This window comes from Phoxinus phoxinus (assembly GCF_949152265.1).
Source record: "Phoxinus phoxinus genome assembly, chromosome: 22".
Classification (NCBI taxonomy): Eukaryota; Metazoa; Chordata; class Actinopteri; order Cypriniformes; family Leuciscidae; genus Phoxinus; species Phoxinus phoxinus.
This window is the reverse complement of record NC_136897.1, coordinates 10,797,215-10,809,066: the sequence shown is the minus strand read 5'-3', so window position 1 is coordinate 10,809,066 and position 11,852 is coordinate 10,797,215. Positions and strand designations below refer to the sequence as shown.

The 11,852-nt window shown below is 40.2% G+C and overlaps 1 long non-coding RNA gene across 1 annotated transcript; it reads right to left on the bottom strand.

Annotated features, from left to right (window-relative positions):
* Positions 1-9,548: 9,548 nt before the first annotated feature.
* LOC306990949 lies at positions 9,549-10,263 on the bottom strand. Its single transcript, XR_013795995.1, has 3 exons — positions 10,150-10,263; positions 9,831-9,963; positions 9,549-9,674 (listed from the first exon to the last, which is right to left on the bottom strand). It is a non-coding gene; the product is annotated as an uncharacterized lncRNA (long non-coding RNA).
* Positions 10,264-11,852: the final 1,589 nt, after the last annotated feature.

The following is an 11,852-nucleotide window of genomic DNA, read 5'->3' as shown; positions in this document are numbered from 1 at the left end:
CCAGGGCCAAGTTTCAGCAGTGGGTTTCCCACTCACACCCTCACCTGTCCCAGGACACTTGCAATCCTAAGGCAGAGCAAATTAACCATGGCTTGTTAACAATTCATGCAAAGTTAAACAATTTCAGCAAAGATGTGTGTATTAACTTTCTTACTCTGTATTTTTTATTTATTTTTTAAGTTGTCCCATTTTTTGGCCTGTATGGGAGTTACCTTCCCCAGCAGACCCATTTTCTCCAGAATTGCCATAAAAAAGCAGAAAAGGGTGCATGAAAAGTATTAACACAGGGGTGCAATCTTAACATTAGTGCATTGTTAACACTGCAAAATATGACACATCACATTCACATGCATACAAAATACTTCAGAAATCATATTTCTGGATACTCAAATTTAGGTAAAACCTTTGCACATTAAACCTTGTGTGTTAAAACACATAAAAGTAAAACCCCATTGCCTTATCTACTGCTTTTCTTATTGTTGTGGGCTTTATAGGGTGAGTGATATTTCTTATAATACACAAGTGAAACAGACTAGTGCAAATATTACAATAAAAATGTATTTAATTTATTTATTTATTTAATTGCAATTTAAGAAATGTAGCTGTCTGCTCCTTGCTCCATGAAACAATTATTAAACTAAATATTAGGACAAGTTTTTTACCACCTTACAAATGAAGCCACGCAATGGTGATGAATGAGTTAAGATGATTTATGCATCCTCCTTTTCACGGGGAAGCGAAGGGTGCATTTGGCGTTGCTTTTGAATCAGGGTAGCCTTCGTCGCGCCGCGATGACTCAACCGGCCTTCGAATACGGCCTTTGGATGATGCAGAATTGAATTGGGACAGCCTTCATCGCGCCGCGGTGACGCAATTGGCCTTCAAATACGGCCTTTGGATGATGCAGAATTGAATTGGGACATCCTTCGTCGCGCCACTGTGACGTTTCGTCGCGCCGCTGTGACGCAATCGGCCTTCAAATACGGCCAATCGGCCTTCAAATACGGACTTCGGAGGCTGTAGCCTTCACATTGGGACACAGCTAATGCATTATGTGAATGCTAGGTCAAAGAGATGTGTCTTTAAATCTAGCTAGACGCTGTTGCCTTGCCTTCTGGCTTGCTTAGTTGGGGACATTTAATATTCAACAATATTATAGATCTGCCTTAAAGGTGGACGATGATGAAATATTTTTTTTTTCTGTATTATTTTCATGTTATCACTGTGAAGCTGCTTTGATACAATCTGTATTGTAAAAAGCGCTATATAAATAAAGGTGACTTGACTTGACTTGACTTGACTAGCTTTGAACTGACAGAGTGTGTCTGCTTCCCGGACAATGGTAGGAAGACAGTTCCAAAGTTTTGGTGCTAAAAAGGAAAAGGATCTACCGCCAGCGGTCGATTTTTATATTCTAGGTATTATTAACTGGCCGGAATTTTGAGATTGCAATAGACGTGAAAGACTATAATGCGTTAAGAGCTCGCTCAAGTACTGCGGAGCTGAACCATTTAGTGCTTTGTAAGTAATCAGCAATATTTTAAAATGTATACGATGTGTTATAGGGAGCCAATGCAGTGTTGACAGAACCGGGCTAATATGGTCATACTTCCTGGTTCATTGAGAGCATATGAAGCAATTTAGATATATTTTTAAGATGAAAAAATTTGGTTTTACAGATGCTAGACATGTGACTTTCAAATGAAAGGTTGGTATCAAAGAGCACATCCAGGTTCCTAACCGACAACGAAGACTTGACAGAGCAGCCATCAAGTGTTAGTCAGTATTCTAGATTATTACATGAGGAAGTTTTTTGTCCAATAATTAGAATCTCTGGGTTTTTTTTTCCAGAATTAAGTAGTAGGAAGTTGCTAGTCATCCAGTTTTTTTATATCAGCTATGCATTCCGTTAATTTTGTGGATTGTTAAGTTTCGTCAGGGTGTGACCAAGCTGTTTAATCATAGCCGGCTTAAAATTTTTTGGTACGTGTCCTAATGACAAAGATTAATGAATGATATTAAAAAGAGGATCTATGACCTCTGGAAGCATCTCTTTCAGTAGCTTAGTCGGCATAGGGTCTAATATATATGTTGTCGATTTAGATGATTTAACGAGTTTAGAAAAGTCTTCCTCTCCTAGTAATAAATGAATCAAATTGTTCCTTAGGGAGACTACAATGCACTCCCTGATGCGGTACTGTAGTAGACGGTTGCGTAGTTATAATTTTCTCCCTGATATTATTAATCTTATGTGAAGAGTCATTACTGCTGTGCTGCTTTAAAACATCTGGGCTTGAAGCTTTATTTTTCGTTAGTTTAGCCACTGTTTCAAATAAATACCTAAGGTTTTGTTTATTTTCTTCAAATAGGGTTGAAAAATAAACCGATCTGGCATATTTTACGGCCTCTCTATATGCAATCGAGCTCTAGTTGAAATATCTCTAGTTTTGTTTTCTTCCAGTTGCGCTCCATTTTTCTGGCTGCTCTCTTAAGGGCTCATTGTACCACGGCGTTTGACTATTTTCTTTAATCTTCTTTAAGCGCAGTGGAGCAACTGTGTCTAAAGTACTGGAAAAGAGAGAGTTACAAGTTTCTGTCACAATATCAAGTTCTTCTAAGCTATCTGGGATGTTGAGATGAAACTGATCAGGAATATTATTAATAAAGCAATCTTTAGTGACAGAAGTGATAGGTCTAACATATTTGTAACACGGAGTCGACTTTGCAGCCTTGGCTAAATTAACTTTACACGAGACTAGATAGTGATCTGAGATGTCATCGCTCTGCTGCAGAATTTCAACATCATCAACATTTATTCCGTGTGATAATATTAGATGATTACGACAATGAGTAGGTCCTGACACGTATTGTCTAACTCCAATAGAGTTCAGAATATATTTAAATGCCAATCCCAATGCATCTTTTTCATTATCTACATGTATATTAAAATCACCAACAATTATGACTTAATCTGCAGCAAGTGCTAACTCTGATAGAAAATCAGCAAATTATTTGATAAAATCTGAATTGTGCCCTGGTGGCCTGTATACACTAGCCAGCACAAAAGTCGAAAGGGATTTATCACTTACGCTACATAACATTACAGAAAGCACCATCACTTCAAATGAATTATATTTGAAACTAGATCTCTGAGTAATGCTGAAGATATTGCTATAAATTACAGCAACATCTCCCCCTTTTCCTTTTAAGCGAGCCTCGTGTTTATAGTAGTAATCTTGCGGGGTGGACTCATTTAAAGTAATGTAATTGTCTGGTTTTACCCAAGTTTGTCAAACACATCTAATTAGGTTATGGTCTGTAATCATATCATTAACAAAAAGTGCTTTTGAAGAAAGGGATCAAATATTCAGCTACCCGAGCTTTATCATTTGTTCATCTGCATTTTATTTGCTTTTTATTTGTTGAAAATCAATCAAATTTTGGGGAATTTTTTATATTTCCTAGTTTGGGGAACAGACAGTCTCTATATGATGATATATAGGTGAAAGAGTCTCTATGTGATGGGATTTATCTGACCTCAGTGACGTGAGACAGCTAGCAGACGGTCAGTTTATTCAGTCTGTCTGCTTCCTGACCTGAGTCCCATATTGTCATTTAATCTAGAGCTGCTGTAAAGCCAAAACAATCGCTGTTACTTTAATTTCCTATTAGTAAAGCTGCTTTGATACAATCTACATTGTTAAAAGCGCTATATAAATGAAGGTGACTTGACATGCAAGTTAATTCGCAGATTATTTTTTATTTTTTATAATCTTTAGTCAAAATCTGAAAAGTAGCTTGCCCTCTGAAATGGAATGACATGAGGGTGAGTGAAATATTAATTTAAGATGATGAGTTAAAGACATTAAAAGGGTGAAAACGTTATCCTTGTTTTCCCGCAGTCTTTTGAGTCCTCACACTCACCAAGATCTTGATCATATTCAGTTTAGACCCGCAACTCCTCTGTTGAGCTCTTTCGCCTCCCTCTCAACACTCTCTCCCTTTCCTCTTCTCTCCCTCTCCACTTTATTTTCCCTCTCTCTTCCCTCTCTCTTTTGCTCCTTTACTGTGCCTCTGCACAGATGGTCCTCATTAATAAAGTAAGCCGTTGATTATGCAAAAATATTGTTAAGCGCAGGAAATTAATGTGGCAAACAGGATGCGATGTAACAGCTTACTGCTGGGGCTTAAGTCCTAATGGAGAGGAGATAGAAACAGGCCAGTGAAAATGTTGTTTATGTTCTTTAAAGCATATCTTGTAAAGCATGAAAACAAGAACAATAAAAACTATGAAGGGAAATGGAAAGGAGTTTCATTTTCAATTGCATGAATCGAGAGTACTAGTCAACAATTTAGAAGATTTTTGAAGAGTTCGAAGATTTCTTGTTTAATCACAGACACATATCTTCTCTTCTATATGAAAGTGTTGGGGCTAAAGTATTACAAGTAATGCATGTTACATAATCAGATAACGTTCAATAAATTATTATGAATTGCTTTATTAAATAGTCGATTTAATATGTAATGTCTGTGAGAAAACCAAAAGTAAATAACCTTTTCATAGAAATAAAAATTGGAACATAAAAAAACATTACTTTTCTATAAAAATAAATAATGTAATGCAAAAGTAATACATGTGGAAACAAACATTGAGGACTGGCTGATTGACATGGATAAGGAGGTAATGCCCCCCACCCTATCCCACCCGGTATCTGTTGGTCCTGACTCCTCCCTCCCTCGACTCCATCGTGGGCTGACATGCTGTGCTCTGGATCTGTGTCAGTGGGCATCATCTATCATCACCGCTGGGGCTTTTGTCTTCGTTTGTCTGTCACCATTCCTCAGCCGCCTTCTATACCTGTGCCTTCGCCTTCTCCTCTTACCATCCCTTTGCCACTTCCTTGCCCACCTCCAGAGCCGCTCTGACAAAGACAAGGTGAAAACAGAGGGACTAAATAGGGGTGGGGGAACCGGGGCCGGCGGATTAAGGTGAGAACGAAAAACAGGTTTCAATTTGGAGACATGAAAGGCGGGGTGAATTCTCCTGTACGCCGGAGGAAGTTTGAGGCGGACTGTCACCGGACTAATGATCTTGGTGACAGTGAACGGGCCGATGAATTTGGGAGCTAGATTATTAGACACGGAGCGGAATATCCTGGTAGAAAGCCACACTTTTTGACCCACAACGTATATGGGAGGCCTTGACTGGTGGCGATCGGCCTTAGCCTTAGTACGCGCCCCCACCTGGAGCAGAGTCTCACGGGCTCTGGTCCATGTGCGGTGGCACCTCTGGACGAAGGCGTGAGCGGAGGGGACCGCGACTTCGGAATCCAGACTCAGAAAAATTGGTGGCTGGTACCCTAGACTACACTCAAACGGAGAGAGGCCCATGGATGACACTGGTAACGAGTTATGTGCGCACTCAACCATAGAAATTTGTTGGCTCCAGGATGAAGGATTCTCGGACACCAAACATTGCAAAACTCTCTCCAAATCTTGGTTGGCTTGCTCGGTCTGACCATTGCTCTGGGGATGGTAATTTGGGCAAGGGGATGAAATGTGCCGCCTTCGAGAACCGGTCCACTACGGTTAAAACAACTGTCATGCCATTAGAGGGTGGGAGGGCGGTGACTAAATCTAGCGCTATGTGGGACCAGGGTCTCGAAGGGTCAGACAGTAACCCATCAGGAGGTCGGTTAGACGTCTTACCCATGGCACAGACTGAGCAAGCCAAGACAAAACTGTGAATGTCGCGAGTCATTAATGGCCACCAGAATCGTTGCTTTATTAAACCGCAAGTCCAGTTTACTCCTGGAGCAGTGACCCCATCATATGACTTCGGACCATAACTCCTCCGGAACAAACAATCGACTAGGTGGGCAATCGCACCGAGGCGTTACCTCTTCTAAGGCCGATTTGACCTTCGATTCGACCTCCCATGTGAGTGTGGAGATAACTATCTTCTCTGGCAAAATGCACTCGGGAGTAACCGGGCGTTCGGAAGGATCAAAAATGCGAAATAAAGAATCGGGTTTGATGTTTTTGGACCCAGGTCGGTACGAGAGAGAAAAGCCCACCGAGCCTGCCTGGAGTTGAGTCTTTTAGCAGATCTAATATATTCAAGGTTCTTATGATCGGTCCAAACAATAAAAGGTAACCCCCGACCCTTCTAACCAATGACGCCACTCCTCCAACGCTAACTTGACGGCCAATAACTCTGTTACCAATGTCATAATTACGTTCTGCAGGTGATAAACGATGGGATAAAAACGCGCAAGGGTCCATCTTGTCGTCTGAGGAAGAACGTTGGGATAGAACTGCACCTACCCCCACCTCTGACGCGTCGACCTCCACCACAAACTGACGTGAGGAATCAGGGGCTATCAGGATGGGAGCCGAAACAAAGCGACTTTTGAGGTTGGAGAATACAGCCTCAGCTGTATCGGACCACCTGAACGTCATTCTGGGGGAGGTCAAGGCAGAGGTAATGCTAGTTGGCTAAAGTTGCGAATGAACCGCAGATAGAAGTTGCCGTACCCCAGAAACCTCTGTAGGGCCTTATAGGAATCTGGACTTGGCCAATCTACCACAGCCTTAACCTTGTCAGGATCCTTCAGGTTGTGGTACTCGGAGGGCACGTTAGATAAATTCACCGCCTCCTTCTGAAAAACAGGACAAGACACAGATGAACAGGCAGACACAAGACAAGACTCATAACAGCTGCAGTGATCAGCGACCCGGCCCACACACACACAATGCAAGACGAGACGAAAGGAGACAGTGAATTCATAAACCGTGACAATGGACTTTTAGTTTATTTTCAATAGTCACATTTAGTTACCATGGTTACAGTCATTATTTGTTCCTTGTTATGAGCTGTGTTTTATTAATTAACTTGTTTGAGTCTGTACTTAAGTTCCTGTCTCCTAAGTTTATTGTCATTTTTTTGTTTGTGTCTTACGCATGCTGTAACTGTCAGAAACACAAGGATAGGACTAGTGTGAAAACTTGAGCAGTCAAAAAGCTGAACCCAAATGCAGATAAACCAGATTACAGTTCTGGGGAAAAGATTTTAGATATTTAATTTGATGAAAGGAAAGTCCAAACTTTCACAGGAAAAATCCAAAAAGTCAACTCCAAAAACTTCCAAAAAGTTTGACAACAGTTTTAAAAAATAAAATTCAAAAAGTCCACAAAGTAAATGCAGAAGGTCTGCAAAAATGTTCTTGAGAATCAACACAAAAATAAAGAGGAATAGTTCTAGCAGGCAGATCTCAAAATTTGCAATGCCAATCCAAAAGGCATTCAAAAAAGTTCACAGAGATCTGTGAATAACTCCCAAATTTCTAAAAAGCAAATTTCAATAAAACAAAACAAAGGAACTATTCCAGAGGGTTGTTCCGTAAAACACGATTAGAATACAAGCCATGCTTATTTTGGTTAGTCAGACTTATTGTCGGTTGATTCTGTTTCATAAAGCAAACTTAAAATAGTTCAAACTCAGTTACCCTGGCAACTTGTGCTGGGAAACTAGTCTGGTCCAGGGCAGGCTAACTGTCAGGCTAAGCCTCAGTTGTTACACAGATCCTCTAACACTGACCAATAGGAACACAATGACTAACACTCTGTAACGACTGAGACAAATCAGATACAATTATTTGGTATTGCTCACCATTAGATTGTACCAAACAATCTTTAAAACTCACTCTGGGACCTGTAGTCCCATTCCCCAGTGATTGCAAGAAGGTCTTGGTTACCATGCCCACGATCAGATAAGTTGGTTTTGTGGCTGTTAAAAAATGTGGTCACGTGCTCAAGACAGAGACAGAAACAATCTTTAATACAGACTTTCCTGCATTAATCATAGATGACCTGGGGCCGTATTCACAAAGAATTTTAAGGCTAAAAGTAGCTCCTAACTGGCGAATTTAGGAGCAACTCCTAAAAATAATGGGCGTGTCACTCCTAACTTTAGGACTCCTAATTTTTTCACGAAGCATTTTAGCCCTAAAAGTAGCACCTAAGTCTGGGACAGCTTAAAAGAAGTCGAGAGGACTCCTAACTCACTAAGACCTATTCACAAAGGATCTTAAAATGGCCGCGTGACTCAGTGTGTTGGAGACACTCAATAACACAGAGTTATTACAAAGATACCGCCTTAACCGTGAGGGAATACTGATTGTTGTGGATCTTGTGAGGGATGCAATAACAGCGCAACAACTAATCGCAACAACCCAATCAGTGCCGAATTGAAATGTTTGATAACACTTCGCTACCTGGCAACGGGGAAAATGCAATTGTGTAATGCCGACGATCTAGCGATATCCCAGCCATCGGTAAGCATATCCATCCACCAAACCATCAATGCACTCTGTAGACCCCATATTATCCGACAGTTCCTAAGTTTTCGTTTGGACATTCGCCAACTCCAAAGAAACAAAGCCAGCTTTATGGATATTGCCGGTGTGCCCGGAGTGGTTGCTGCTATAGATGGGACACATATTAAAATAATTGCACCATGTCAGGATGAGGACGTGTTTGTGAATAGAAAGAAAACCCACTCCATCAATACCCAGATTGTGTTCGATGCAAATTTCACAATTCTCAATGTTGTTGCAAAGTGGCCCGGATCCACTTATGACTCGAGGATATTGATGGAGAGTGGTCTGAGGCAACTGTTTGAGAGACATCATGTGCCAGCTGGATGTCACTTGGTGGGGGACAGTAGCTATCCCTGTAAGTCATGGCTCCTTACACCTTACCTCCGTCCACAAGTGGGACCACAGTTAAATTACAATAGGTAAGTGCACATGTTTGCTATATTATTTAGGTGCCATAATTCAATAGCATGACCACAATGTCAAAGCTTATTACAAATTATAGTGGTGGCTCTTGGTGTTGTTGGTTAAATCAATAATGTTTACTGTTCCTTGGTGTATGTTTCAGAGGACACAAGAAGACACGCAGTGTGGTGGAAAGGAGGATTGGACAGCTAAAACGACGTTTCCACGTTTTACATAGTGAAATCCGCCTTAGTCCAGAGAAGACGAGTAAAGTGATCACTGTGTGTGCACGCTTCTTCAGAACCTGTGTCGGCAAAGGAACATACCACAGACAGGAGATGGTGATGAGTTTGACGATGATGATGATGATGATGATGGTGATGACAATGAACACAACCAATTTGTTGATGAAGTGGAACAATGTGGACTGGCATTCAGGGATCACTTTGTCCATACACACTTTGGGTAAATAATCACACATGCACAAATGAGTAAAGACACATTTTTGCTCAATTTAAGTGTGTTTATTCCCTTTGCATTTTTGCAATCTTTAGAGTGTAATATTCAGACTTTAATTGTTTTAGCCTCTCTTTTGCATTAAGGACCCTTTTCTGCCTTCTTACCACACGCATTTCCATTTTCATCTTCTTTTCTTCCAGGGGTGATGGCCTTGCACCAGCAGCAGGACTGAGGGGAGAGGCAGGTGATGGGATTGTGGAAGAGGAAGCTGGAAAAGGAAGAGGTGCAGGAAGAGGAAGAGTTGCAGGAAGAGGAAGAGGTGCTGGAAGAGGAAGAGGTGCTGGAAGAGGAAGAGGTGCTGGAAGAGGTGCTGGAAGACGTGCAGGAAGAGGACGATGACTTCCACCTGAAGGACCTGGGATTCCATTTGGCCTGTACCATAAATTGTAGCCTGTTAAAACATCTTATAATTTGTGAACACAGTTCTTTGTGTGGGTGGGTGGTTTGCACATAATGATATTGTATGTCCTTCTCTAAATATCACCACAAATGTACAAGTATTGCAATCATTGCATAAACATAGCCTACCCCTCTATTTCCATTAGCATCTGCATTGCCGGATCAGTTGCACCCTCAATGCCCGTTATGCTGGTGTCTGACCCAATGACACTATACACCACCGATGCAATGTGGCTCAGTGGCTTAGGTGCTGATCCTCCTCCTTAACACATACATGGAAAGTTTCACCAACTGAAAAGCATTGCCTATAACACTTAAAAGCACACTTTAATGTAAGCATATTGTTTATTACATTTGTTTCATAATTCATTACATTCATGACAAGCAGGAAGTTTTTAGAATTACTTGAAACAATAATGATATTATAAATTTAATATTATAGGCCTACCTGTTGCCATGCTTGCCCGTTTAAAGGCTGCAATCTCAATCCTCGACTGTGATTGTAGCACATACCACCGCCTCTCGCAGTCGTCCGGGGTCCGCGACACAAGCGGGAATGCTGCATTGATCTGCAAACAAATCCTCTCCCATGTCTCACGCTTAGTTTTGCTTGATATCCCAGTGCCGAAACTCCCTTTTATTATGTTTTTTTACCAGCACCAACTGGGCCAGCAGCAGTAACTGATCCTGCGTCCAGTTTCTTTTCCATTTTGGCGAGTTCATAATCCACCGTCATTCAACTATTACATTACTTCAATAGGAGCAACATTTCCTTGCTTTAAGTAGTCTATTTAGACTAATAGAATGTAAATTAACCAAGCAAGTGTCGTTTTTCATTATTAGGCAAGTGGCGGTTTTCATTAGGGTATTAGGCTACCTTCATTTAATTTTATTTAATTCACAACTTTTCCCTCTCTCTCGATTACATTATTATTATTATTTTGTGTAGGACACAGGCAAATTTAGATGTCGTAATTCCATGATTTGGTGCGTCTGTGTTATGTTCCGCATGATGGCCCTGCCATCTAACAACCAATCACCGTGATCATTGCGAGGAAGTTCGTGCATGAGAATTGACGTCATCCATAGCAACGAAGACTCACTCTTAGTTTAGAAGTTGTCATTTTTCCTTACTAAGAGTAGGTCTGAAAGGCGTTGTGAATAACTTTTAAGAGAACACTCCTAGCTAAAATCTTTTAGTGCGATTTAGGAGTACTCCTTGTGGTAAGATAAAATTCTTTGTGAATACGACCCCTGGTCTATAAATGAACATACATTCCAGAAAATTGTGTGTGAGAATTTACTGTCTTGTGTAGTGTTTTTATACTATTGTTTTTAATACTGTGTATTTTATGATTGAACCAACGGTCAATGTAACCCCACATGCATCGGGTCTCCTATCTAATAGTGATCGACCACTATTTATTTTTTATAACTGATACCGATTATTTGCATGTTTATGTGCCCGATAACCAATATGCAGAACCGATATTTATTTACAGTTATACTTCTGTTTTTGACACAATTAGTACAACTCAACTGAACTGAACAAACCATTTTATTTATAACAATCACTCCCTCCTTACATACAAAAACCCCAACTTATTTATACACCAATAAATAGAGGGGTCTGAGTGCAAAAAAATAAAGTGCACTGTTACTAAAGTGTCTTTGTTTATATATATATATTATTATTATTAATTATAAACCAATTGGGGGAAAACAATCTAAATCTAAATTACCTGAAAAAAAATGCATTGCTATTTAAGTGTAGCTTAATAGTCCCAGTTGAGCAGAACTGTAATGTAGAAAACAGTCATTCAGCATTCTGAAATGCAGAAATGTATAATTATTCATTTTAAACAGCTTTGCAGTGTTATAACTTTGTTTTAAAAAGTGTGTGTTGCTAATATAATGTTAAATAATAAATCAGATGTATGTACAATAACATACATGTCCAGCATTCGATTTAAATGGTACATTGGGTTTCATTTGTCGTTTAATGAGATCTAATGTTGATAGTGCCAAGAATTTTCACGTGAACAAATACGTAGATCCGACTGTTTTACGAATGTACTTTAATGCAGAACTTTTCTGCATTAGCGTGTCGGAGGTTCTAATCCGCACTCATAATTGGTTTTGATGAGGAAA